Consider the following 27289-nt stretch of genomic DNA (forward strand, 5'->3'; position numbering starts at 1 on the left):
TTTCTATTTTCTTTTTTTTTTTTTTTTGAGACAGGGTCTCACTATGTAGTTGAGTCTGACCTAGAACTCATTATGTAGCCCAGGCTGGTCTCGAACTCACAGTGATCCTCCTGCCTCAGCCTCCCGAGTGCTGGAATTCCAGGCATGAGCCACCATGCCTGGCTTGGGTTGTTTTTAAAGCTTGATTTAAATCAACCCCAGCAGGCTCGAAGGAGGCCAGCAAGGAGGAAGTGCCACAAGGGGAAGGCAGGCTGGGCTGTCAGGGTTCCGGGCCCCAGGCTCAGTTTCCCGCTTTGTACAGTGGCTTCTCTCTCCCAGCCTGTTCCGAAGGCTGGTTGATCTGGTGGGGAAGGGACCCTGCCGAACTGAGGAAAGGGTTCTGATGCTGCTTTGAGATGGCCCTACGCTGCCTACCCTTCTGGCAGTCACCAAAGCGTGTCACTGGCCTCTATGGTGGGGCCTGTTCCGAAGCTTCTATCCGGCCAGAGCTGGGTCAGAGCCTGTGGGGTCTCAGGCAGCTCTTTGGCAGACAGGATGCAGAGGGGACCTTGGGACATAGCTCACCAGGCAGGTCAGACCCTCAGAGTCCAGTTCCTGGACTGAAACACAGCTGCCTCCACTCAGCACCCAGTTCTGTTTCCCTGCTCATTGCATCCGCCCCCCGGCTCGGCTCTGCGAGAGGCTCCACAGCTGGGTTCTTACTCTGCATGTGTTTATGTGTTTTCGTCCAGCGTGTTAAGTCGTTGTGCCGTCTCCTGCCCACACAAGGAGAGCTTGGAGAGAGGAGATGGGGCCTCTTCTAGATCTGGAATTCTGCTCTGGGAGTGGTGCTGGCCACAGGCAGGGAGAGGACTCTCCGGGCACCCAGGGAGAGTGGCCCCAAACGTGTGTGTGTGCACACGCATGCATACAAATGAGACTGTCGTCGTGCATCACACAAGTCTTGCGGGGCTGTTGTGTTCCAGGTGTTTAAACTTTGTGCTTATTTCTTTATCCCACAGGGCAGCTACCGTAGCCCAAGCCCGGGAGGCCTAAGACAGCCCAGCGCCAGGGCCCGCAGCAGACCTGTTGTGCCTCAGACGTTTCTCTAATAAGAGATGACGTTGGTGATCCGCTGGAACCATCCAGAAGCAAGCATCCCTGTGTGTCCGTGAGGACTGTATTCAGATGCCCAGACCCATGAATCTCAAGTCCCTCAGGTAAAATGGCATTGTATTTGCATATAACCTACAAGTATCCCCCCCCTTACTTCAAATAATCTCTAGGTTACTTATAACACCTCTAGATTAGTTTTAATATAATGTAAATGCTGTGTAAATACTTGTTATGCTGTGCGGTTTAGGCACTAACGGCAGGGAAAATGCTCAGGTTCAGCATAAACTCAAATTTTTTTCTGGAATTTCGTTTTTATTTTTTCATATTGGGGGTTGAACCCAGGGACTCTTGCATGCAAGGCAAGTGCTGCAGTGCTGAGCTACACCCCTACCCCTTTTTAATTTTTTTATTTTGGGACAGCCTGGCCTCAGGCTTGCAATCCTTCTGCCTCAGACATGTGAGTAGCTGGGATTCCAGGTGTGTACCACTGCACCCAGCTGGAATAATTGTGACCTGTGGTTGGTTTAATCCACAGATGTGGACCCCACGGGTAAGGAGGATTAGCTGTATTTTGTCAAATCTAATGAGCTGTGTGACTCTGACAAGTCCCTTAACCTCTCTGAGTTCAGAGCTTTCATTCTGGAAGTCAAGAAGGTGATTCCCGTGAATTGCTGAGGATCGAATGAGATCGCAGACAGGAAGGAGTGAGGATCAGGTTCATGTCTGGCTGAGTCAGGAGCAGCGCACCCATCTCTCCTGAGAAAACTCCGAGGCCTATTAGGGCTGGAATAATCCGCCCCCTTGGATGTGTAGAGATCTGACCTCAGACAGATAAACGGTTATTCTCAAAAACCTCTAAAGTCCTGACTCCATGCGCCTCAGTCCCTAACACGTACAATCCAAAAACTAACATGCGGCCAATAGCGATGTGCCAAATATCCCGACTCCACCCTGGTTCCACCCCTGCCTTACCTTATCCAATAGCAATCCAGTAACGCCACCGGGCTCCACCCCCGTCTTACCCTATATAAGCCTGCCCATTTCCTGAATAAAGCGGAAGCATTTCAGAAACAACCTCGGAGTCTGCGCTGTGATTCCTCGTCTGCCCTCCCAGTCCCGGCCCCTGAACCTTGCTCCTCGCGCCGGCTCCCGGATGAAAATAACAAAGGAGCTCTGAAGAATGAGAGCGCTGTGGATGTCTAGCAGTCTATAACAACCGCCTTTGTCATCAACAGGCACAGACTGGTGGGCCCGGAAGAAAGCCAAGTTCTCCCCAAGTGCCCAGTCTGTGCCCTCCCAGTGTGCCTGCTGGTCCGGTCCTCACACCTCCCCTTCTCTGTGAGGTAAGCCCTGGCCCTCCTGTCCTGACAGTTTCCCCAAAACTCACGTAAATGAAATCTCCGCAGAGCCGTGGCTCCTCCCCAAACTGCCGAGGCACCCGTGAACGGACACACACACACAAGTACACAGCCCTCAGTCCTGCGCAAGCCAGTGAGGTCGCGTACATAGGTGTGCACACTTGGCCCGAGACACTACGTTGAGGGGTGACCGCCACCCTGCCCCTACTGCCCAGTGCACCCAGGGACCCACGTTTTCCCACAGTGTGGGGCCCCGGAGCAGGAGTGAAGGTTCTTGGGGTGACAGCCCTATGTGTCACCACTGCGGGCCCATGATCTGAGATGCGGGAGACCCCGAGGTGGCTGAATCTAAGTCTGTCTGGAGGGGTCTCCTAAGCCTGGGGCCAGGGTGACATCTGGGACTCCTGTGGCTAGCCTATGCCAGTGTAGCTGTCCTCGGTGCGGGACTCCTAGGTGGGTAGCTGCCTACCCCCAAAGATAAGGGTCTGTGAGCTTCAAGAAACACGTTTGCAGGCCATTAGGAGCAGCTCTTATCTCATAAGAAGACGATTTCTCTTGAAGCAGAACAGGCATTTCAGGGACCCTTCCTCAGCACTGAACTTTGGTTTTATTTCTGGAGAATGTCTTCTCGGCACCAGATTTTCAAGCCCACTGTACCCTCCCTCGAGACCCAGCTCCAGGGCCTAGCGGGTGTTCCAGGGACTCTGGGAGCAGAGATCCAGCTGCCTGGCCCTCCGCGCATTAATCAGCACACAATACGGTTGGCGAGTGGGGAGTGATGCCTCAGTTTTGGCTTTGGGCAAACTGTGAGTCACAGAAAACCAGGAGGCCCCCATTTCCTCAGGGGTGAGAATCGCACTGGCTGCCGCTGGGGTGCAGCCCTCACCTGTCCCTGACTTTCTGCCTCCTGCAGCCAGGCAGGGGTGGGGCAGGTGCAGGCTGAGCTCTGGGAGTGTGTGGGTGACCCACACCCCATGGAGTGAGGCTTGCAGGTCTCTGCTGTGGTTCTGGGGTGGCAGGAAGAAAGGCCTGAAACCAAAGTCTCCCTCTCCTCTGTCCCCCATGCCTTATTCCCCACCTACTCCTCAGGCTTTCGTATCCATTTAAACAGGGCGAAAACAGGTGCGGGGAGGAGAGAGAAGAAGGGAACAAGAGAGGAGTAAAGCAGAGAGGGGAGAAGGAAGAGGAGAAGACAGTGGGAAGAGACGGAGGAGAGGCCGGCAGGAAAGAAGGTGAGCGCTGGGAAGAGGGGAGCGGACGAAGAGGGACAAAGTCCACGCCCACCCCACACTCCCTTCTGTAGAGGAAGGCACTCAGCATGCAGGGCTTTCCTGTCTGCTCCAAGGGCCTGAAAGCAGCCCCCGAGCCCCAGTGCAGTGGCCCGGCAGGATGGACGCAGGCTTTCTGGGTGATCCCACACCCTGTGCTGTCCCTGTTCCTTTATGTCCTGGGGCTCCAGCTTAGGAAAAGGCTCACACACGCTGGTGTTTACAGCACAGTTGGCTGTGACTGTGTTGCCATGACAACAGTAAGGGCTGCCCCTGTTTTCTCTCACACCTCACATTCTGCTCCTTTCTCAGGTTTCCAAGAGCTGGACACAACCACCGGGGATGGAGGGGACGTCCTGTGTTGTACGGGGAGCAGAGGGGGGCCGGGCTAGGTTTGTGGGACTGCAGGTCCCCAGCACCCTCTGGGAAATTGTTGTCACTCCTCATGGTGTAACCCCAGCACCCCATTCCTGTCCCTGGCCATCTGCCGGGACCCCTCAGGCTCCAGTTTCCCAAAGACCTGTTGCTCTGTCTTCCAAGTCTGGGTCGGGATTGATCTCCTATCAGCCCTTCCCATTTAACTCCCTCTGACCTCAGACACCAAGATCTCTGCATTTAAGCACACTCTGGTGCACTGATCTGCATGACTTCTGCTCTACGTGCCTGTGTCCACATGCTGTGCAGGATTATGTGCCCGGCTGCCTGGAGCTGTATTTGTGTCTCCAGACAGCTTGCTGCCCTGCCCCTACACCATACTAGGATCCATTCTGTGGAGATCATAGGCTCCCATCTGCCCCTGTTCACCACCCAGCCCCCCCCAACTGGGGTGGACACCGGGTCCAGGCAAGGACAGACTGTGCCTCCTCCCACAGTCACTATCAGTGGACAGAACTCTTCGTTTGGGGCTTGCACTGCAAGACAGTTTAGGTTGGGGCTCTCCGGGGCCCTCCTTCCCATCCCATGAAAGGAGGCCAATCAATGGGAAGAAAGCACGACTAACATACACACTCCTTACGCTGGGAACTCCTCGAAGGCAAGCGACGTGCCACCTCTCTACCAGACAGGAGCTTGCTGAGGACAGGAACTGGGTTCCCCCACCAGCCTGGGGGACAGAAGTAGAATCTGTGTGCTGGGTGGCGGGAGGCCACAGGGTCCAGTGGGGACAGGAGAAGTGGCGACACTGTCCATGAGTGGCCCTCACTGTCCAGCCACCGCTCATCGCAATTCTCATGGCAAGTGCAGAGGTCCCTCGGCACCCACGGGGGTCTGGTTCAGGACCCCTCACAGATCCCAAATCCAAAGGTGCTCGAGTCCCTTATAGAAAATGGTATTTTGCACGTAACCTACACATATTCTCCCACATATTTAAATCGTCTCTAGATTGCTCACAACACCTGGTCCATCACAGTGCTGTCTTCCTAGTTATTACACCGTGTTGTCAAGGATAATAACAGGGAAAATTCTGTACAGGGTTAGTACCGATGCAGTTTATTTCCTACTATTTTTGATCTGCAGTCGGTTGAGTCCTTGGATTTAGAGCCCACAGATACACAGGGTTGCCACTAACTCTCTCATTAGAGGCACATGGAAAATAAGAAATCTCTGAAAGATGAACAGTGTGATGGTCTTTATCAGCCTAGGTCAGGGGGGGAAGCTGTGTGAGTGTGTGTGTGTGTGTGTCTGTGTGTGTCTGTACTGGGATCAAACCCAGGGCCTCGTGCACGTTAGGCAAGCTCTCTACACTCAGCTACACCCCAGACTTTTTTACTGTATTTTGAGACAAGGTCTCACTGAGTTCCCCAGGCTGACCTCAAACTTGAGATCCTTCTGCCTCAGCCTCCCAGAGTGCTGGGATTACAGGCGTGCACCCTCATGCCCAGCACAGATTTTGTGGAATCAGTCTTAGGAGCAACCTTCTGCCCAGCTGAGCAGGAAGTCCCACACCCCTATCTTCCTGGTGTCATGCCCTTTCTTCCCCGGAAATGGTGAGAAAAGCCCTAGGCTGTCCGTGTAGACTGAGGGCCAGTGACTGTGTCTCTGGATCGCCTGGCAGTCAGTGCCTCTGTCGCTGCCTTTAGACGATGACTCCCCACTGGCGGTCCCTACAACAGCTGACTCAGGCCTGGACCCCAGCGTAGTGTGGGTAGTGTGTGCTCCGTGTCCTGCTGCTCTCCCCTGCTAGGCGGCTGTGTCTGGGGGAGCTTCTGCCTCAGCCACACCGTGGGCCAGAGCAAGCCACTCACTGCCCAGGTTCTGTAGGGTACCCAGGTTATTTCCCCCAGAGAGCTACTAGCACAGACTGGAGGCCACACTGCGACCGTTGGGCTCCACGGGTCTTGGGGAGAGCCCTGCACCCTGCATTTCTGTATCTCCCCCAGGCTGCTGCTGCTGCTGTTGCTGCCCGGGCCCCATTTTGCTGCGCTCTGTCTCGTTTCTTACAGGACAGTTCTCCCTCCTGGCTGGGGTGGCCTTTCCCACGGGCTGTGCGGGCTGCTCTGTCCACTCCGGCAGGGCGTAGTCCTTAGAGTAAGAGATTGGCTCCTTCATCTTCCTCTCCAGTGCCTTCCTGGGCCCTGTGCAAATTCATCTACTTCTCCAGTTAACTTTGAATCCTCTCTCCCGAGTTCTCAAAGCAGGCGCTTGGTAGAAATGCAGATTCTCAGGCTCTGCCACAGACCTACCATCTGTTTTCTTTATGTGACAGTCGGGGGTGGCCAGTGTATTAAACCCTGTCCTAGGGACAGGAGGCAGGACATGTCCTGCAGAGCCTCAGGGAACAGTGTCAGGATGGTCAGGTGGCAGAGGGGCGGGCGGAGGAGGCCGGGCCCTGACTTCATGGGGTTGTGTGGGGAGGGAAGCAGAGCGGGGCAGTGTAGGATTGGTTAGTTTGGATGTTTTAACAGGCTTGGCGGGTGGTTTGTCCCAGCTGCCTGGTCTCTGGCGAGGCCTAGTGCTGGGGCAGGAGAAGGAGGTGTGGCCCGCTGGCTAATTTACATATCAAAGATGTGCTCCAGGGCCCTTTGCTCTGACAATTGGGGCTGCCGATGGTATGCACAGTCTCACTCTTAGACATCAAAACACTGCACTACACACAAAATTGGAAGTATGAAAAATACACCTACTGATCCAGAAGCCTGGGGTGGAGCTCGGCTCTGTTTTAAGGACCTCCCGGGCCGTTCTGGTGCCCACAGAAGAGGGAGAACTGATGGGTCGCAGAGATTTTGAAAAGGCGGCCGGTCAGCCACAGAAACGGACCCTGTTAAATCAGGGGTGTCCAGCCTGTTTGTTGTCTTGTTTGAGCCACATGGAGTGAAAAGGAATGATCTTGGGCTGTGTATAAAATGTACAATATAGTTAATGTGTAGAAGCAACAAAACTTCCTTTATTTTTAATATTTTTCATTATAACATTTAAAAAGGAGGGGGACAGACAGGAAGCAGAGTCAGCACCCTACTTCACCCTCTCATACAGAGCTGGGCCTTGGTATCCCCAGTCGAGCACCACACAGTTAAGCAATGAAAAGTGCCACTGGCTCGTAGTACGGTTCAAAGTCCACAGCCTTGCCGGGCGCATCACCAGCTGACCAGGACCTCATGGGCCTGCAGGGTGCGGGTTGGACACACTTGCAGATTTACTGCAGGGCCCCTTTCCCCTAACAGCCTCTTAGCAAGAGGGCTTCTCTGTGACTTCGCTGCTGTGACTCCTGCGTCAATCCAGCCCCTGTCAGCGCTGGCCCCAGAGGAGGAGGGCGGCAGCCGCAGGGGCTGCTGGGAGCTGCGTCTAGCCAGCCCTGCCCGTGTCTGGCCGAGGGACTGGGCGTCTCACTGCCTCCTTTTGTGTCTCCCCAGCAGAATGTGGGGACTCACCTAGCGGTCCTCAGAGGTCCTTCCAGCCCTGCTGCTCCTGATTCTCCTCAACACTCTAGCGACCCTGTCTGTAAAGAAGGGATGAAGAAATAAACACACCGGACCCAACCTCTGGCAGAGGCTTGATAAATGGTGGTAAAATGTTAAGTTGTCCTCTTGTCCTTCCTCTTCTGCCCAAACTTTCCTTTCGTTGTTCTTTCTGCCCCAGCTCTGTGCTCACATCAGGCTTAGGGCCCCCTCCTCTCCAGGACCATCTTCCCTCATAGCACTAGCATCCTTCCGCTCTGTGGATCCTGTGGGAGAGGGGTCCCCACATACTTCCTCAAGAATCAAGAGAGACAGCGGGGCCTGCTGGTGCTCACCTGTGATCTCATTTGGGAGGCTGAGGCAGGAGGATCAGGAGTTTGAAGTCAGCCTAAGCCAGAGTTGGTAGCCAGCCTGGACTGTGTAGTGAGACCCCGCCTCAAGAAAAAGAAGGAAGCAAGGGAGGAAAGGAGAGAGAGAGAGGGAGAGAGAGGAAGAGAATCAGGAGGGGGTGCAGGGAAAGATTAGAGCGGCACAGTCCAACCAGATGCCCGGCAGATGGAGAGCCGGGGACACAGTGACAGAGCGGGCTTGCTGGGCCTCCTCGCTCTACCAAGCTGCTCTGTGCTAAACCCCAGTTCCCCATCGCCTTGCAGGCTTTAGCCAGCTCCTCTGAGGAGCAGACTGGAATATCTGAGCCCAAAGGAGGACCCTTGTGTTCCTCCACCGCCTGTCACCACCCAGTCTGTCCCCTCCCTCCAGGGCGCCTCTGCCAAGGCTGGTTATTTATATCCCCGAGCAGCTGCTGACAGACAGCTGGGAGCTGGGAGGTGTCTGACAGGGACGAGCGAGGCAGGGATGACAGGGTGGGTGGCGCTGTCATTCCTAGCAGGACTGCTGGGCAGAGCTTCCTCTCTGCCACCCCGAGAGGCCAGGCTGAGACGAGGGGGCATCTGGGAAGGGGCAGCTTGAAGGGAAGGGAGCAAGTGCCATGAACCCCAGGAGTGGGGGAAGCCGGCCTTTTCCAGAAGGGGTGGGAGCTGCCATTGTTTAAATCCGGGCAGTTGCCTAGACCTCTTCTTTGCCACTTGCTTGCTGTGTGACCTTGAACAACTTCCTTAACTTCTCTGTACCTCCAACTCCGTCTCTGTAAAGTGGTGGCTCTTAATAGGATCTACAGTGAAGGCTTCTTGTAGGGAGGAAAGGAGCCACGCCTGGCACACTCAGTAGTCGTCTGGGCTGAAAAGAACCTAAGTCTGTGACTCTCTGGCTGTGTCCTCTTGCCCTAAGCAATTAGCTGATTGTATTACAAAATATTAGGAAAGAAGCATGGGACTTTAAAAGTATGCGTTGCATGGAAAATGTACAGATTCCTGCATTTATTTTGCATTTATCAATTAAGATTTTATGAAATACACGTGGGAAAAGTTCAGGCCAAGCCTACATTTGTTCTGAGCCTAAGTCCCCGTCTTCTGACCCTTTGCCTTCACCTATCATCTCTGGGGACCCTTGTTGGCTCAAAATAGCGGAAAATCAAAAAGTTGTTCTGTCTTGGCACCGCTGTCTGTCCTTCCGAGATTCTTGCAGCTCCTGCCTCCCTCCTAACCCCTTGCTGATCTTCTATTTTAAAAACTCATATCTGGTCTTGGAGAGCATGGGGTCCCACGCATATAATTAAGGCCCTGGCTTCCTGAGCCGGTGGCACCAGCTGGGCAGTCAGGAAGTGGGGAGGGGGTGACCTCATTGCAGGGGCCCGCGGCCCTGCCACCTCTGAGCCTGGCCACACGCCCCACCCCGGCAGACAGCTCCTGTCTGGGAGCCGCTGACACTGCTGTGGATGGTCCCCTGCTCCCTCTCACTAACCTTGGTCCTCCTGTTTGGGAAAGGAGAGAATCTGCCTAACAGGGGGAGCAAGAGGGAGGCAAAGGAGCTGACAGGTTTCCATGGAGACCAGCTGAACACAAACTCTTAGCTTCAGCTAGTACTTGACTTGCAGAAATACTTCTATAACCACAACTTGAACACTCATGCAGGCGCATGCGCACACACAGACACACACGCACACTTACACACGCCCCCTTTAAAAGAAGAACAAAATGTTGACTCATTCTTCTCTAATCATAGCAATTAGGTTCAAATCCTGGAGTCCACAGGAGAGGTGAGATGAATCTTTTCTCTTTGTGCGCGTGTGTGTGTGTGTGTGTGTGTGTGTGTGTGTGTGATCACTTAACTTGTGCTTGCAGAAGCCTCTTGCAATTCACTCTTCCTGGAAACCAAGGACATTGGGTCTAGAAGCCGGGAAGGGAGGATTCCATCCCCCACGTCCCTTACTGCATTGAGAGTCATGGTAGCCACACTTCAAGGTTAAGATGTCTTGTTTGAAAGAGGCCCCTGCCTGGCCAGTCCCATAGCACTGGGGAGGAGGCAAAAGTCAAACATGGTTAGTCAGCCATTAAACATTTTCTGATCACCCACTATTTGCTTAATGCCAGGAATTTAAAATGATAATAAAAATTTTTAAAAACCTGGTCCTTGTCATCAAAGAATTCAGCCCAAGTAGTAGGAGGCATGACACAAATAACCTGTTACTAATAATAAGGCACCCACATTTGTAAATGTTTTTTATATGTGCATGAATATTGCATTCAAATGATCGCTATGAGCCGGGTGTGGCGGTGCACTGCTGTGATCCCAGCACTTGGGAGGCTGAGGCAGGAGGATTGCCACGAGTTCAAGGCCAGCCTGATTAACACAGCAATAGCCTCTGTCAAAAACACAAACAAAAAACAGTAATCTCTATGATGCATGCTTTTGAGAGGGGAGAAGGTGAAAATTGGGACTTAGGGAGAGGTCGAGCTGATCTAGGGCCATGTCTTCTGACTTTCCTAGGTCTAACTCCTAGGCCACATACCCTGACAAGCCTGCCAGCCTTCTTGTCTACTCAGGGTTGCTGGCTTCTCAATTTAAAACCCTCTCCTTTGTGAGGGGGCTCAGCCTTGCACCCTGGACCCGCATTAGGGAGGGAGCTAGGGAAGGAACTGCCTGTGTTTAACCTCCACACCCTCTTCTGATGGGAACTCACTGACCATCAAGTAGCCCCTGTGGTTGTTTGAGTATGTTTTGGAGGGATCATGGTTTGGGAGCTGGATCCCCTGTGTGTGGAGAGATGGTGAGATCTGTAAGGGGCGGGGCCCACGGGGTCCTCGTAGGTCATTGGAAGAGCTGCCATCAGAGAGACTTGGTAACTCATGGGGCTCCCTGGTGGAAGCAAGTTGTTATAAGGTGACCCTGACTTCTGAGTCGCTCCTGACTTCCTGTCTGGAGGCTGGATGTCTTCCTCCGCGAGTGCTCCGTGATAGTGAACCTTGATTGTCCAACTGATCGGCTCACGAGCTGCTCAGGAGATTAGTAAATCACACTTCTGGGTGTGTCTGCATGGGCCACAGCTTTGAGATCTTGGGGACTGTATTTGGTCCCTGGCCTCTCCCTCTCTGGCCCTTTTCCTTGCTTTCTGTTTCCTTCCTGCTACAGTGAGCAGTTTCCTCTGCCACGATTGTTTCGCCTTGGAGCCAGCCAACTGTGAACTGAACCCTCTGAAACTGTGCGCTGAAATCAATCTTTTCTCCTTTAAGTTGTGTATGTCAGGTGTTTTGTCCCAGCAACAGAAAGCTGAGTAAATACTCCCACTGTCGTGATGTCCTCTGTCACAAAGTTCTTAGCAGAGCCAACCCAAAGCCGTTGCCATGCCCTTCAGTCTCCAGAACTGAGTGAAACAAAACCGCTTTTCTTTATAAAGTTAGCTTATCTCAGTTATACTACTACATACTGAGAAACAGACCGTTAGCAGGTGAGTTACTGGGTCTCAGGGAGGCCACATGTGTGCAGTCACACAGCTGGTTTGGAACAGAGCCTGGCACTGCCCAGCAGGCTGGTGGCCGTCCACAAGGTCCCCACTGGGTCCCACCCCCAGCAGGAGACTCCAAGCCTGGGGTGGTGACTGGAAGATGCAGGGTGTGTGTGTGTGTGTGTGTGTGTGTGTGTGCAGGGCCTGGACTCCCTTAGCTCTGAGTCTTCCTCTCCTGCTGCCCAGGCGATCTTCAGTTCTGCACATCCCTTCTGCACCACTTCAAGGCTGGATTTTCATCTCCTCTCCCCACTCTGGAAAGTGTCCCTAATCACCGGAGAATCTAATTACCACTCCTTCGAAGCCAGCGCTCTGTCTCTGTTATGCAAATGCGGCTGTAATCGTGTCAGGCAGGTTCTGTCGTTTATCTTTCCCCTCCACCCCCCATCTCTTTCACACTGGAGTCACGGCCCCCCTCCTTTATTGCAGGCTGCTGAGAGGTCCGGGCTCGCTCCCCTAACCACAGAAATCACTCTGATTATCCACTCTGGGTCCCGGGAGCCACAACAGGCCCGCCTCGGGGCAAACAGAAGGAAAAATAAACAGCGTTTATTTTATTTCTTTGGAGATGCAAATCAGACGGTTCCAGATGAGCTCTGGGAAGTCTGTGCGGGGCGGGTCTGCGTAAAGCAGGCCCAGGTGCTGCGCGGAGTCCGCGAGGCGGGTGAGCAGCGCCATACCCAAGGCACCGCCATGGTTATTCTGCATCGCTAGACGTTCCCAGGCCTGGGGAGACGAGGCTATCAGGAAAAGCTGGTGCTGGTCGGTTGCGTCTCACAGCCTCAGGTGGCGCTGTGCTTCCCGGGCCCCTAAGAGGGTACCAGGCTCAGCGGCAGAGACCAGGCAGGGAGGTTCTGGTTTTAATTGCAAACCTCTCTGATCATTCACTCGCTCAACAAGGACAAAAATTGAGGGCCCACAGTGTTCCAGGAAGTATTCTAGGTGTAGGGACTGCAACAGTGCGACAATTAGATATCAGCTTCCGGTCTCGTGGGGGAGGGGGAGTAGACCATTCAGACAAATAAATATATCATAATAGGTGGTGATTGAGGGTTAAGAATTAAAACCAGATGCGAAGGCCAGAGAGCAAAGCGGGAGGTGCGATTCCATCAGGTGTTGGGGATGCACGTTGGGGCCAGGACGTCTGAGCAGAGCTGCAGGTCCAGGCCCAACTCCTCCCCCTGGCGAGCCAGGGCATCCATGGCTGATCTGCTTGCTGGGGATCTGGGTGGAGGCCTGCGCTCTGGGGAAAGGAAAGGGCTCCTGGGGCACAGTGCCTGGTGTCTAGTATCCTCTGGGAGCCCCGTGGCTGGAAGAGGGTAGGGAGGATGGTGCACGAGGGAAATGAGGGCTCAGCAGGTGTTGGGGTCGTCCCGGGTCTCGGAGGCCGCTGGAGGGGTTGGAGTAGAGTGGCCACAGGATATAGTTATAAGGACCTTACTAGCGACTGTGGGACAGGTGCGTGGGGCCTGGCTGGCACAGACAGAATCCAGTTCTGGAGGTTTGCAAAGGCACCTAGGCGGGCCTTGGTGGTAGCTGTGGAGTTGGGAAGAAGCCCTGGGAGCCAACAGAACTGACTGCTGGGTTGGGTGTAGGGAAGGAGAGAAAGAAAGGATTCAAGATGGCTCCCCAGCTCCAGGCTGAGCACAGACGCCACCACCTGCCAGGACAGGAAAGGACAGGGCAGAGGTGTGGGTGGGGTGGGCATCGCAGTTGTGTTGAGAGATGTTAGATCTGAGATGCCTGAGGTAACCAGGGGTGAAACGGAGGAGGCAGCTGGAGAGTGGAGTTGAGTTCAGGGGAAAAGGTCCGGGCTGGAGGCGTAGATTTGCATATAGATGGTACTTCCAGTAATGAGGAGGAGTGAGCTCACCTGCGGGCTGAGGCTGCCAGAAAGAGCTCCTCTTTCTGTCCGGGGGAAGGTTGGCCTGGATTCCATGCATCCTGACCCCCATCCCAGCTCCCAGCGAACTCTCCGGGCCTGGGGAAGTGAACAGAGGCCACTGAGGTCTAGGGAAGAGACAGAGCTGAAGTGTGACAGTGTTCCTCTGGTTCCTTCCCAGGCCCGTGCTGTCCCTTTAAAAGGGGTGATGGCAGCTGGGTCCCTGAATGTCCATCCACTCCTGAGTTCAGGTCCAGCAAGTGCAGTGTACTCAGCAAATGCTGCTGACCTTAGGGAAGGTATCTTGCTGTCCTGGCCTGGCTGTCATCTTCCCTGCAGGGTTGACCCTTATTATTCATGGAATGGTACTGGATTTGGAGATTCTTCCTTTAGATAACATTTTTTAACTCCCAAATCAGTACTTATGGCACTTTGGCAGTCATTCCCAGACATGTCCAGAATATCCAAAGATTTGAGCTACTGAAGCCTGTAATCTCTGTATTCTGGGAGGCTGAGGCAGGAGGATCATAAGTTCGAGCCCAGCCTGGCCAATTTAGTAATTTAATGAGACCTTGTTTCCAAATTAAAAGGAAAATGGGCACGGGATGCAGCTCTGTGTGAAGGCCTAGGTTCCATCCCCAGTTTCCTGCCAACTCCCCAGGAAAGATTTGTGATGCTTGCACCATGGTCCAGCTTCCACTCGCCCATGTAAATCAGTGCCCTTCATGCAGTGCACTTAGTGGTGTGTTTTTTTGTTTGCTTGTTTGTTTTTGTTTTTTTGGTGATTTCTTTAAAATGCTCCCCAAGCATGGTGCTAAAGTACTGTCTAGAGCTTCTAAGCCCAAGGAGGCTGTGATGTGCATTATAGGAGAAATACGTGGCTTAGGTGAGCTTCATTCAAGCGTGAGTTGTAAGGGTTCGGTGGTAATGAATCAGCAGAACACAGGAAGTAAGGCGTCTTTAAGGGAAACAGGTACAGAGAAGTGAGGCGTTGATTGGCTGTTGAAGATGCTGTGACCAGGGGCTCACAGGAACCTTGCCTGGTTTGTCCCCTTGGACCTGTGCTTCAGCACAGAATTGGCTTAGCCCATGTTTGCAGTGCCTTAGCAATGGGCCTAGTGCAATGAGAATTGGCCTTATTTATTTGTTTCTCCAACCCTGCTACACTTCCTGGCAAAATTGTTTTAAAACTGCTGACCCGTATACCTGCAGGAAAGAAACTTTCTGACAGGACTACAGTACTCCTGTGCAGTCCTTTAGCTTTGAAATGGTTTTCCAGTAACTTAGGTTATTTTCTCTCCTATTTATGCTATTATTTCAGTTTAGCACCACGATTCATTTATAACAGTTTGGTTTATCAGTTGGTGAGTTGGAAAGTTCTTCTGACTTGCTGGTCAGTTTTTAAACATTTGTATAATGAAATTTACTTCTGTGGTGTGGAGAGCAATAGGTTTTGGTGAGGCATGGGATTATGAACCCACACTGCAGCCGGGATGCAGAGCAACTCCTTTACTCCAAAACTCCCCTGCCCTGTCCACTTAGAGCCAGTCCCTATCCCTACCACTACCCAGCCACCACACTCTCCTTTCTGTCCCTATAGTTATGCCTTTTCCAGAATGTTCCAGAATTTTCCAGAATGTCATATAAATGGAATCATGCAATAGATAAGCTTTTTCATCTGACTTCCTTTATTTAGCAAAATGCATTTGATATTCATCCATTCTGTTGTGTTAAGCAGTCCTTTTTAAATTTCTGAGTAGTATTTCATTCTATAGAGGTACTATGGTTTATCTGTCTGCGAGTTAGAGAACATTAGGTTGTTCTAGTTTTGCACAGTTGCGAATAAAACTGCTGTGAGCGTTCTCATGCAGGATTTCATGTGAACAAGTTTTCATTTTTCTTTAGCAAAGAAGAGTGGAATTGTAGTCATATGGTAATAGTATGTATAGCTTTGCAAGAAATTGCCAGACTCTTTTTCAAAGAGGCTACTGTATAGTTTGCTTTACTCCTGGCATGGAAGGGAGGTCTACAAACTCACCAGCAGTTGGCACTGTCACTTGTACCCATGGATTTGGTATTCTAACAGATCTGTAATGATATCTCATTGTGGTTTCCATTTGATATTCCACTAGTGACTAATGCTGTTGAGTGTATTTTCATATGCGTTTTTGTCCATCCTTGTGTCTTTTTTTGCAGAAGTGTTTGTTTTAATCTTTAGCCCATTTTTTCCCTTATTTTCTTATTGTTGAGCCCTGAGGGGTGTGTGTGTGTGTGTGTGTGTGTGTGTGTGTGTGTGAGACAGGGAAATGAATCTAGGGCCTTCACACTGAGCTGCATTCCCAGCCTTTTATATATTTTTAAGACAAGATCTTACTGAGACATTAAGTTGCCCAGGCTGGACTCTGACTTGTGATCCACCTGCCTCAGCCTCTCAGGTGTTGGGATCGCAGGTGTGTGCTACCACGCCCATCTTGAGTGTATTTTATATATTCTAGATACAAGCAGTTTGTCAAAAAATGTGATTCACGAATGTTTACTCCCTAAGGGTTGTATTTGTATTTTATCATCAGTGTCATTTGCCAAAATTTTAAAGTTTGATATTACCTAACTTACTTTCTTTTATGGATTATGCATTTGGCATTTTATCTAAAACCTCTTTGCATAACCAAAGTCACAGTGATATAGTCCTATATGTTTCTTCTAGAAATGTTATAGTCATACATTTTATATAGGATTTATATGATCCACTCAAAATTAATTTTGAGTTAATCTTTGCACAGTGTTGAGTTAATCTTTGTGTGGTTTAGGTTAAGATTCACTTTTTGCCTGTTTGTGCAAATGTTCCAGCATCATGTTGAAAAGCCTAACCTTTGAGTGGTGTTTCTGAGCCCACTGAGGAAAAAGAATGAGTTCTTGGGTTGAAAATGTGGGAACTAAAGAAAGCATGCGGAGGGCGGGGAGACCAGAGAGATGGTCCGTGTGCCATGTAATTCACCAGCAGCTCAAAACCAGAGGGGTCAGGAGCCCAGAAGTCACCCAGGAAATTGCAGAGATCTGGGGGAGGCTTTGGAGTTGCCCACGTTGTTGGGATAGGGCGAGGGCTTTGAACCAAGCTCAGGCAGATCCCTTCCAGGGTGGGGGCTCCTGGCTGCTGCCCCCAGCGTGGGGGTCTGGCCCGGTGGGGTGGCTGTGAGGAGCTGCAGCAGCCAGATCGGAAGCCTGGGTGACTCATCAGCCCTGGGTGAGCATCTCGGGGCGGGCTTCTTTGCTTCCTCTCGCTGCAAACTCAGTTGCAATAACAGCACCAAGGTGTCCCTGTGCTTTGATGGCTCTCTCCCCGGGCTCCTAATGGAGATTGACAGAACCTAGCATCTCAGGTAATTCTATTGTCGGTTTGGCAGCCTCCTGCACCTCATTAGACAAAAGCAGAGAGAAATGAGCAGAGAAGGAAGAGCAGCCCCAGAGCAGAGGACCTGTTAGGGTAAGCGGCTTGCAGTGGACGACAGGGTGGAGAAGAAGCTGTCTGGGCTTTGTGCACAGTCCCTTTTGGCCCCTGGTGGGCCGAGGAGTCTGTGTCACAGCTCTGCAGAGTGGAGCCAGTACGAACCGGTCCATTTCAGCTGTGGGCCGTTTCTTTGAGGGACAGAGTGAGGGAGGCTATGACAGTGTTTGCATCGCCCAGCCCGTGGGTCAGGACTTCCTCCTGGTGGTGGAGCCTGGTGTGGAAGTGTGGCGGCTTGGGGTCAGAGGGGCTTGATAAGTTTTGTCCCCCAAAGGTTCCTTAGTCACATTAGGGATTGATCCATACGTGTGCATTTTGGGTAGACAGCAACACTGAGGCCATAATAACCCTCAGCACTCACGAGTGCACGATCTAGACACATCTTCACGTGCCTACTTTTAAACACACAGAGCACCAAACAAGACACACATACCAGTTCTACATGCGGCAGGCACACAGGTTCCAGCAGAGCGAATTCACCTGGGAAGTTTCTGTCTGTGGCTTGTGGCATCGGCCTCTCTGCTTTCTGTTTGCATCTTGGGTGTACACAGCTCACACACACATTCACACCCACCACTCGCACAACACACAGCACACACCCATGCCGCACCCACGCTCACAGAGCCATGCTGGACACGTAGCCCCGACATGCACGCCTCTTCCTCTGTCCCTGGGCAGGTGCGGTCACTGGGTCTCTGCCCAGACTCCCAGCTGCACCCCTTCGTACCCATGCTCTCTCGGGCAGGGTCTCAGCAGGTTGCTCCAGCCCTGTAGCCCAGCAGTGCCGAGTGTTTTCTGTCCCCTCTCTTGTCATTGACATGCAGCACCTGTCCTGTCTTCTGTTGGTTGCACTGTGGCTCTGACTGGGTGAGCGCCAGCGTCTGCCTGGCACGGAGCCCAGAGCGGCAGCCCAGAAGCAATTGTCTTGCGGGAATGAGCCCCCGCGAGCCAAGTCTGGAAGGGACATCAAGGAAAGAGGCCTCTCTAGGTGACCCGACCCTGCCCCGGTACTGCAGAGTCATGGGATGAGTCAGCACACAGTATCCCCCTTAATGACTGCCTTTCTTCACCACGAAGTTCTGGATGTTTTGGGTGTTTGCACCTTTCCCGAATTAGTAGACGAGAGGGCCCGAAAACATACCAGCTCGGAGAATCCATAGCCAGAGCCAGGCCGTTGCATCACCTACCCGCCTTTGGTTGTGCACTGTGGCCGCAGTGTCCCCAGGGGTCTGTGTGTCGGCAGCTCAGTCCTCCTCTTGTGGTGATGCTGGGAGGCTGCGGGGCCTCTGTTAGCTGCAGCCTTCATGGAGGCCCTCAGGCGCTGCTGCAGGAAGTAGACCTCACAGAGCCCCGGAGCCCTCAGGAGAGCAAGGTGTGTTGAAAACCGTCTTGCACCTCCTCCCACACATGCTCCTGCCATTGAGGTACAAGGCTCTCCCCTCAGCTCAGCCAGCTCCCGTGCCCTGCCCTTGAATCTCCGGAACTGCGAGTTTAATAAACCTCTTTTCTTTATTAAATCAGCCTGCCCCAGGTATTTCGTTATATTAAAGCAAAGTGGACTAATACAATCACCATAGCCTCATCAGCTAGAATGTGCCTGGAACAATAAATTTAAACGGAGTAAATATGAATGAATGCGTGGTAGCCTGTGAGATACACCTGAAAATGCTTTGTCTCTCAAGGCAATCTGCAAATTATAAAGAAAAATGCAAACATGAGGAGTTTTTGCTGTTATTGTAGCCAAAGACAGGTAGGTAAGTAAATCTCTTCCCCGGTTTCCGTGCCTTGGGCTCTTGCCACCTCTGTGCCTTGCACTGTCTGTCCCTAAGATAATGAGATGCCTTACCATTATTTAAGCATCTGTTATGCTCCAGTGTGGTACTGCGTCCTTTACAGACATCTCTTCAGTCTTTACAGCATTCCTCAAAAATATCATTATCTGCAGGGAATTTTTGGTTCCGACAGGCTGAGTAGTCGCTCAAGGTCACACAGCTAATTAACAGTAGAGATGGGATTTGAACTCAAGTCTTCTCAAGCCCAGGCCTTTCTCACTACACTAAGCTAACATTCGTTATTACCAGTCAAGCAATGCAAATTCTATCCATTGTCGAAGACTAAACCCCTTTGCTGTCTTTGTCCATTTCTCAATTTTAAACTGTAAGCCAGACATCAAACAGCAGAAACTGTGTTTATTGAATTCATTTCGCAGTGTTCAGCATACTTCTAGGAATATATAGAATAGATTACTTTTTAAAAGAAGTAATGGCTTCATAAATTTCAAAATGTATCTGAAGTCAAGAGACCAAGCCTCAATTCTGTTCTTAGAAAAGAACAAACTTTCCAAGAGACCTGGTCTGAATAGAAAGCAGTTTTTTCATTGCAGGGCAGAACTATGATCAGATGGGTGAGGTTTTCTTCATGCATCCTCCCCCCAGTAATTCTCCGGCGGGCTCCAACTGGGCTTCCTGTCATTCACCGCCTACTTGGGGATGGTGTCAGATCCCACCTGTTGGGGGCTCAGTACCCCGCTTCTGATGGTGGGCTCAGCCCCAGGTTACAACCTGTGCTTCTGACCCTCTCCCTGTAAGTTGGGGGCTCCCACTATACTCCTTGGGTTTAATTCATTTGTCTAGAAACTCACAGAACTCAGAGAAGTGCTTTACTTACATTTACCAGTCTATTATAAAGGATATTAGATCAAGAGTCCCATGTCCTTCCTAACAGGAAGATTTTATAAGAGATACGGCTGGAGAAATGCATAGGAAGAGGTACAGAGCTCCCATGCCTTCTCTAGGGACCCTGCCCCCCGGGAACCTCCACATGGTCCTCTATTCAGAAACTCTCTGAACCCAGTCTTTTGGGGGTTTTATGGAGGTGTCATTACACAGGCAGGCTTTATTATGTCGGCAGCCACCGGTGACCAACTCAGCCTTCAGCTCAACTCTGCTCCCCAAAGACGGGGGGATGTGGCTAAAAGTAAAACCCTCTAATCATGACTTGGTCACTACGGTGACCAGGCCCTGTCCTGAAACCACCTAGGGGCTCCCAGCCACTACTGTTCTCGTTAGCATACAAACCCCAATCTTAGCATTCTGGTGCCAGGAACCAGGGGCAAAGGCCAGATGCACACGTATTTTTTATTATATCACAATATCACACCCGTGTTTGAATCCAACACCGTTAACTATTTACCAGCAATGCCACTTGGCTGTCATCATTTCCTGTCTCTGGCCCCAGTTTCCTCCTCTGTGAAATGAGGTTCTAGCTATGATGGTCTCTGAGTTTCTTCCCAGATTCTGCAGTTTTACATGGTACCAAATGATTTAAACCCATTCACCTGCAGAACTGGCCGCTCCCAGAAGGCCACCTCCTCCCTCCTTGCATTCATCTTCCGTGCTGCTCTGCTCCTGCGGGAGTACAGGGAGTCACAGCACAGAGTCCTCTCGGAGAAGAACGAAGACACCCTGTGACGGCTTGTCTACACGACAGCCATCTGGAGCTTCCCGAAGCTGTCATCGGTCACCCACCCATGTGCCAAACGCCCCATGTGCAGAACATTTCCTTTGTACTTACTGAGGCTGTGTTGAGCAAGAAAAGTCCAGGGACATGACTGAAGGTTGTAAGGATGGGGGCTGATGAGGACATGGGTGGCCAGAGTCCCCCGGATCCACAAAACCTCCTGGTGCCCGTTAGCAGAGGGCAGGAGACAGGTTCTCATTGGTGGGAAGACAACAGCCATGCATGCCCAGCCTGGGTGCCTGTCTCCTTCATCAGCAGGGGTTTGATGAACCAGCATCACTGTCCTGGAAAGAGCTAGTCTGGGCAAAGGGGTCAGGATACTGGAGCTGGCTCTGAGGCATTGCTTGATTCTGGGCAAGCCATTCACCTCCCCATGACTTGGTGTCCCCAACTGTGTGCACCCAGGCTCTTCCAGACCTCAGCATCTGGTAGATGAAACCAAAGATGTGGGTCACAGGGTAGTCTGTAGACACCAGGGCTCCAGGGCTTGCCAGGAAACTTACTGGAGCCTTGGTTTTCAAATACTGCTTTCTGGTTCAAAAGCTTCTCGGGACAGAAGCGGCCCTGGTATTCCTCCTTGTCTGTATCCCACGGTAGCTGCCCTCTGTCCTCTGCCATTCTTCACTTACTTGTCTGCTGTTTCGGTTTAGGTCTAAAATGTCCCCCACAAGTCTCATGGGTTCAGAGTTGGGGCTTTGGGAAGGTGATTAGATCAGAGGGCACTGATGATTTTCCAAGTCTACAGTTTTACGTGATACAGAGTGGAAGTGATGACCTAAAATTACCTCAGGTGCCCACAGAGTGGGCCACTCCCAGAAGGCCACTTCATGCCTCCTTGTGATCCTCTCTCTGTGGCTCTGCACCTGAAGTACAAAAAGTCAAGATGCAAAGCTTCTCACTCAAGAACAATGACACCATTTACAGCTAGTGTCACCTACAAAGACACTCTGAGTACACGAGACTTTGGGGGACATTTTAGTCCTAAACAACACAGATGTGAGTAGAGATTGACAGACCACAGGGGGCAGGCACCATAGGTCACTGATGAGTTCACAGCTGAGTGTGCTGTTAGGAGGAGACTCTGATCCAAAGAGGGCCCTATAGGAGGCCAACCTGGAAGGTGTATTCTTGTCCCTGCTTCTTCCTTCTCTCTCAGCTTGCGGCTGCCATGAGGTGAACAGCTAGCTGTCTTTTGCTCTGTCCTCCCACCTGCCGTTTCTGCCTTGGAGTCAGCCAACCATGGACTGAACTCGCTGGGAACTGTGAGCCAAATAATCCTATCCTTTGAATTGCAGGTGCCGAGTACCGTGTCTCAGGGAAGGAAGCGCTAATGCCCCCACTTTTCCCCTTATGAATCTCCTATAAATGGGAACCTTGGTCCCGGTGGTACGCTGCAAGGGTTTAACAACCAGTTGTGAAGCGGGAAATACATCTGTTTGCAGGGTCTGCCATTCTCCAAGGTACAGATACTACTGCCATGACAAATTCCAAGGTGCCAGCAGCGACGTCGATGATCCAGAGCCAGGAAGAGAGACACAGCAGCACAACACTATACGGTAGTTTAACCATACAAACATAGACAACTGTAAGGTCACAGAATATAATAAAATATAGTTAAAGAAATAGGAAGTGATGGAACTTGAGGTTTTATTACCTTTGGTTTGGTACAATTTATTGAATTTTAAGATTATGTCATTTACTTTTTAATAATCGTGTGTTTAGCAACTGGTTCACTAAATTCCCGAGAGAATTCTTATTCCTCCCCTCTGCTCTTCCCAGACAGGACTGTGCATCCCCAAGTTTGCAGGCCCGTGGATCTCAGGCTTCGCCGTGGATAAGATAGAGGAATTTATTTCCGCATGCCCTCTCGTCTCCTTCTGTTAACGTTAGTTATGTGTAACTCCTGTAACTCTGTCTGTTATAGAAGACATTCCTTCCAGGTGCTCCCTTCTTTGCAAGGATGGTACCGAGAAGAGTGATATCAAGGCCAGACCCCTTGCACGTTATGGAACCTTCCAGTTTACTTAGCTAAAATCTCACTAATTCCCGCAGCAACTCTGCAAAATGGGGCAGGTGGAGCCATGAAGCTGTGGGTGAAGCTGGCCACACCAAGTTAGCCGACCTTTTCGGTAGAGTGCTGGACGATCTGCACACAGCGTGGCTACGTTCCAATAAACTGTGTCAGGACACAGAAATTAGAATTATAGTAACGTTCACACGCCACGAAATGTTATACTTCTTTTGATTTTTTCCATCCATTTCAAAATACAATCCCCCCTTTTTTTAAACACAAAGACCACATAAAAATGAGCCCCAGGCAAAATTTGGTCTCCGGGCCATAGTTTGGTTACCCTAGCGAAAGAGAGTAAGCTCCAGAGAGAACAGAGACTACTTTAAATTGATGCACAGTGGCGGGTTGTGACTGGCTTGGTGCTTAGGACACAGGACTTTTCACTACTCTTCCCAGCACCACAAAGGAGCCGTTGCAGGGAACGATGAGGTGGACCCAAGATGGTTAATGGTTACAGGGGTGCAGTTGGGTGGAATAAATAACCTCTAGGGTTCTCCTGCACAGTGAATTAACAATGATTAAAACCAATTGATTGTATATTTCAAAGCAGCTAGTACAGAAGATTTTCAGTGTTCCCAGTACAAAGAAATGATAAATTCCTCTGCTCTGTTCCTCACACATGGTAAAGACATGTGGAGACGTCACATGCTACCCACAAAGATGTGCAATCATATGTATCGATTGAAATAAAACCACTTTTAAAAAAGAGCCCTTCGTGTTCTTCGACAGTGCTGCAGGGACCCGGTGTGACCCTCCATGCTGAGCTCCTCTCTGACCTGCCAGGTGTTCCTGGGTCGCCTTCCCTTACTGCCCGCTTCTCTTTTTACTGTCGTGGGCCTTCCCCTGCGTCAAGGTCAGACACGAAAGGCGTGCGGACAATGTGTGCTTGTAGGAAGTGTGCAGGTCTGTTCCTCATCCGTGGGGCAGAACATGTAGAACTCACCGTCTTCACTGACTTGGATTTCAGGGCTCTTTTTGGTCCCGAATATCCTGAATGTCTGAGAAGCAAGGACTGCCTGCTTGTTACTCTGGATCGTCAAGTGTCTGGTTCAGACCCCTTCCTGTGGGAGATGGGAAAGAACTCGGTGCTTAGGACTGAACCTGGCCAGCCAGGGTGCTGCACAGCGAGAGGTGGGTGTGGGATTTGTTTCCCTCAACGTGTTCCTGTGAGAAAGGGAAACATTCGGGGGAATTTAAAGAACTGCACCGGGAACACCCATGTGCCCACCACCCAGGCTCTGTAACTCATACTTTACCACCTTTACTTCATCGTGTGTCTGTCCATCCGTCCATCCTCCAGACTTTTCTTACATTTTTTGACACACTGCAAAGTAAGTTGCAGGTTTCCGTACACTCCTGCGTCATAGCACTAACTGGAGTTCAGTATTTGTTTATGCTTCTTATTTATTTTTTTGACCTAGTATAAATCCGAAAGCCTGGGGGCTGCCTCCAGAAAAAAGCTCCCCACTCTGCAGACTTCTAAAGACTTTTCTTGGGCAAGTCTTTCCAAGGCTTGACCGCGCAGCTCCTCTGATGGAGACCGCTCCTTAACTCTGCCCCAAGGGGCTGCAATGCTGGAAACGGCTTCAGTGAGGTTAGGGTTCCGATCCCCCACACCTTCGCCACAAGTTTTGTGTCCCTAAGCTTCCACTGTGAATGACCTGCAAGGGCAGTATGGCGGGATAACAGGGTTGGGAAATTAACTGTGTCCATGTTCCCGGCTATAGGCTTGTCATGAGAGGACAGACGCTGTTTCCAACTTCGTCCCAGCTTCGCTTTTCACAGGCCATCGAAACTGAGAACAGTCTTGTTCCACATGACAACCAGGACAGGTCACAGGTATGGCTGTAGTATGGCAAGATCACAGTGCCCGGGGACATTGTAGCTGTCTTCATTGTAGCACCCTAGCAATGGCACAACAAGGACGCTGCCTGGTGACACACATCTCAGAGCAGAGCCTTTTAAGGCACAGGTGACTGTCCTAAAGTGTGGGCTCTCCTCAGGTCGTCTCAGCTCCCTTGTGTGCCCCTGTCATCCTAAAAGACAAAACCAAACCAAGTCCACCTGCAGAGGCCTCGCTGTTCCACAGGGAGGGCAGGAGGCTGGATGGGGTGGTGCTGAGGCCAGAGGACAACGAGGGCGAGGGTGAGTGCAGGGTCTTCTCAGTGTCTGTCTTCCACACCCAGGTGGCCCCTCAGACACAACAAAACCTTGTCTGGGGTCTGGGTTGTAACAGCTGCATTGGCGTGGAGGGTACAGAGCTGGGGGCAGCCCTGACCTCCTCAGAGGGACCTGATAGGCTCGGACCCCGGGCAGAAGTCTCCGCAGAGCTTTGTGTAGTGAGTGGTCATCTCTATTAAGGACAAAAAACAATCACCCAAGAAGGCAGACTTTCTTTGAGAGGGTCGTGGTGATGGGAATAGGGTCCATTGCAATGGGGTCCTGTGGTGGGGGAGAGACTGCGCTCAGCTGTGACAACAGCAAAAAAGTGTGCGTGTGTGCGTGTGTGTGCGTGTGCGCACGCGCGCTTGTGTGCGCTGGGGTCAGTGGATGGAAAATCACTGAAGAGAAACACTGAGGACAAAGTTTTCTGGCTCACCTGGCTTGGTAGGGTCATTGCTGAGACGGGCAACGGTGGTAAGGTATTGAGGACAATCAGACACCACAGAGGAGGGTTTTCTCATAGCTGACTTCGCAGGACTCTTATTCAGAGAATAAGACTGTATTAGGATGCAGAGGGAACCCATGTCAGGCCCAGGCAAGAGGGGGCCCGTGGGAGGCCGGCTCAGATTTTGGCCCAGGAGTGTGTTGTCACCGGGACAGCCCAGCCCGTTTCGGGGACATGGCGAGTGGAACACCGGCCAGCCAGACAGGCGCGGTCTTAGGGTCCTGCCCCACGCAGGCGATTATCCACCTGTCCCTGCGGTATGCATTCCTTTTTCTTCTCCCTGAAAGGCGGTGCCTTGACAGGAGCTAAATGGCTGCGTGGTAGAACGAGGTTAGGGTGCTAGAGGTTCTGGGCCCTGTTAGTGGGTTTCAAGCCAGAGCAGGCATGGAGTGGGGAGCGCAGGGACCCCCTCACTTTGCTCCAGGACACACACAGCTCCTCTGGTGCCCGCTCATCTCCTGAGTTGCTTCTTCAGTGACCTGTCAGCTGGAGGGTAAAACACAAATGGAGCGTGGAAAAAATCCAGCAAAATAATTACAGGTTACAGCAAATCAAGGAGGACTGTGTAAATAGCCCCGTCCGGCTCTTCAGCTCAGCACTCTGCTCCTCCGTGGCAGCGTGGGTCCCGGGGACAAGGGGCTGGAAGGCCCCCGGCTGCAGCATCCTAGGATCAGATGGGACCCCCGACCCAGCCCCAAGCAGCTGTGTGGACCTGGGCGGCCAGCTGTCCCTCCTGGCCTTATTTGTCACCTCTTACACCCACATAATTCGCCCCTCAGTATACTGCACAAGTGGTTAGGGGTCAGAGGAGCTGAGAGATGCAAGCGTGCTTTGGAAACAATAAGGACTGGACAGATGGACCCTGTCTACTTTCTGTTATCTCCTGAACCCATCCAGTCTCTCCGTCTGTCTCTCCATCTCTATCAGCGCCCGCCGTCTCTCACTGGTGTTGCTACCACAGCCCCTGACGAGCCGATCTGCGCTCACCCTGACCCTCCTGTGGGCTTGCCGTGAGCAAGAGCTCTAAAATCCAAGGTTGGGTCACGTTCTTTGGGTCCAATCCCTGAGGACTGGAGGGGAGAACCTGACTGCGGGCTGAGGGGTGAAAGTCAGTTTGCATTAAGAGGGAGGGAGAATGTGCAAAGCAAGGCTGCTCCAGCTCAGCAAGTACGAGGTGCTGCGAGGGATGGAGGGAGACGGTGCTCGTGTCCTGCCCTCGTGCTGCTTAACAACTCAGTGGGAAGACAGAGTTTGCAAATATGAAACAAATGGAGTGCAATTAAATGCAAAATTGTATGCTGCTAATTGGAAAATACTGCCGTCTGCTGTGGAAGCCCAGAGAAGCCCACGGTGAGGTCCAGGTTTGAAATGAGATCTTGAAAAGCGAGTTGGATTTCAAGGAAGAGAGAAGAAGGGACATCGTGTAGGCCGCCATGGCGAACCTTTGAGAGATTTCAGTGATACAAATGGCCCGTGGTTCACCACTACTGGTACGGGGGTTGGGGGGAGGTGAGGCAGGGCAGTGGGGAGAGGGCCGGGCGCAGAGGGAGCTGGCTGGATGCGACTGCAAAGCTGGCTTTGTGGTGGAGTCGGGTAAGGCAGGACTTCCAAGTGTAGCGAGGGGCCGCGCGATCTCATTTAGACCACGTGTGGATAACCTGAGGAATGATCGGTCGCACCGTGGACCATTTCATAGCTTAGATGTGGAGGAAGCAAGGAAGAACTGCAGCGGTCTGGGCTTCCCTCCGGCCGGCCTAGGGGGTACTTGTTGCCCATAGAGTGACTTCTGGGAGAAGGTGCCTGCCTCGGCCCGGGTCACGGCTGTGCCCTGCAGGCGTGAGTGCTAAGCGTGAGGAAAGCGGCTCAGGAAAGCCCTGTCCGGGTCCCGGCCAGGGACTCAGGAGGTTGGAGGTGAGGGCCCGGGGAGGAGTGGACACAGCTCCTGAAGACAGAGAGGCTGAACACGGAAATCTGCAGGACAGTCACAAATCGTTCCAAAGACCAAGAAAGATGCCGCTGCTTCTGCACCACACAAACGCACACACACACACCATGCACATGCACACGTGTGCACACGCGCACACACACACACACGCACACACACACACACACACACGTCTGCTCCCCAGTCT

The 27289-nt window shown here is 51.9% G+C and overlaps 1 long non-coding RNA gene across 1 annotated transcript; it reads left to right on the top strand.

Annotated features, from left to right (window-relative positions):
* Positions 1–3648: 3648 nt before the first annotated feature.
* LOC104854512 lies at positions 3649–23176 on the top strand. The gene is made up of 4 exons (XR_004516684.1): positions 3649–3685; positions 7573–7719; positions 21861–21974; positions 22198–23176. It is a non-coding gene; the product is annotated as an uncharacterized LOC104854512 (long non-coding RNA).
* Positions 23177–27289: the final 4113 nt, after the last annotated feature.

Source organism: Fukomys damarensis, unplaced genomic scaffold (assembly GCF_012274545.1).
Source record: "Fukomys damarensis isolate Sample0158 unplaced genomic scaffold, DMR_v1.0_HiC HiC_scaffold_11, whole genome shotgun sequence".
NCBI lineage: Eukaryota > Metazoa > Chordata > Mammalia > Rodentia > Bathyergidae > Fukomys > Fukomys damarensis.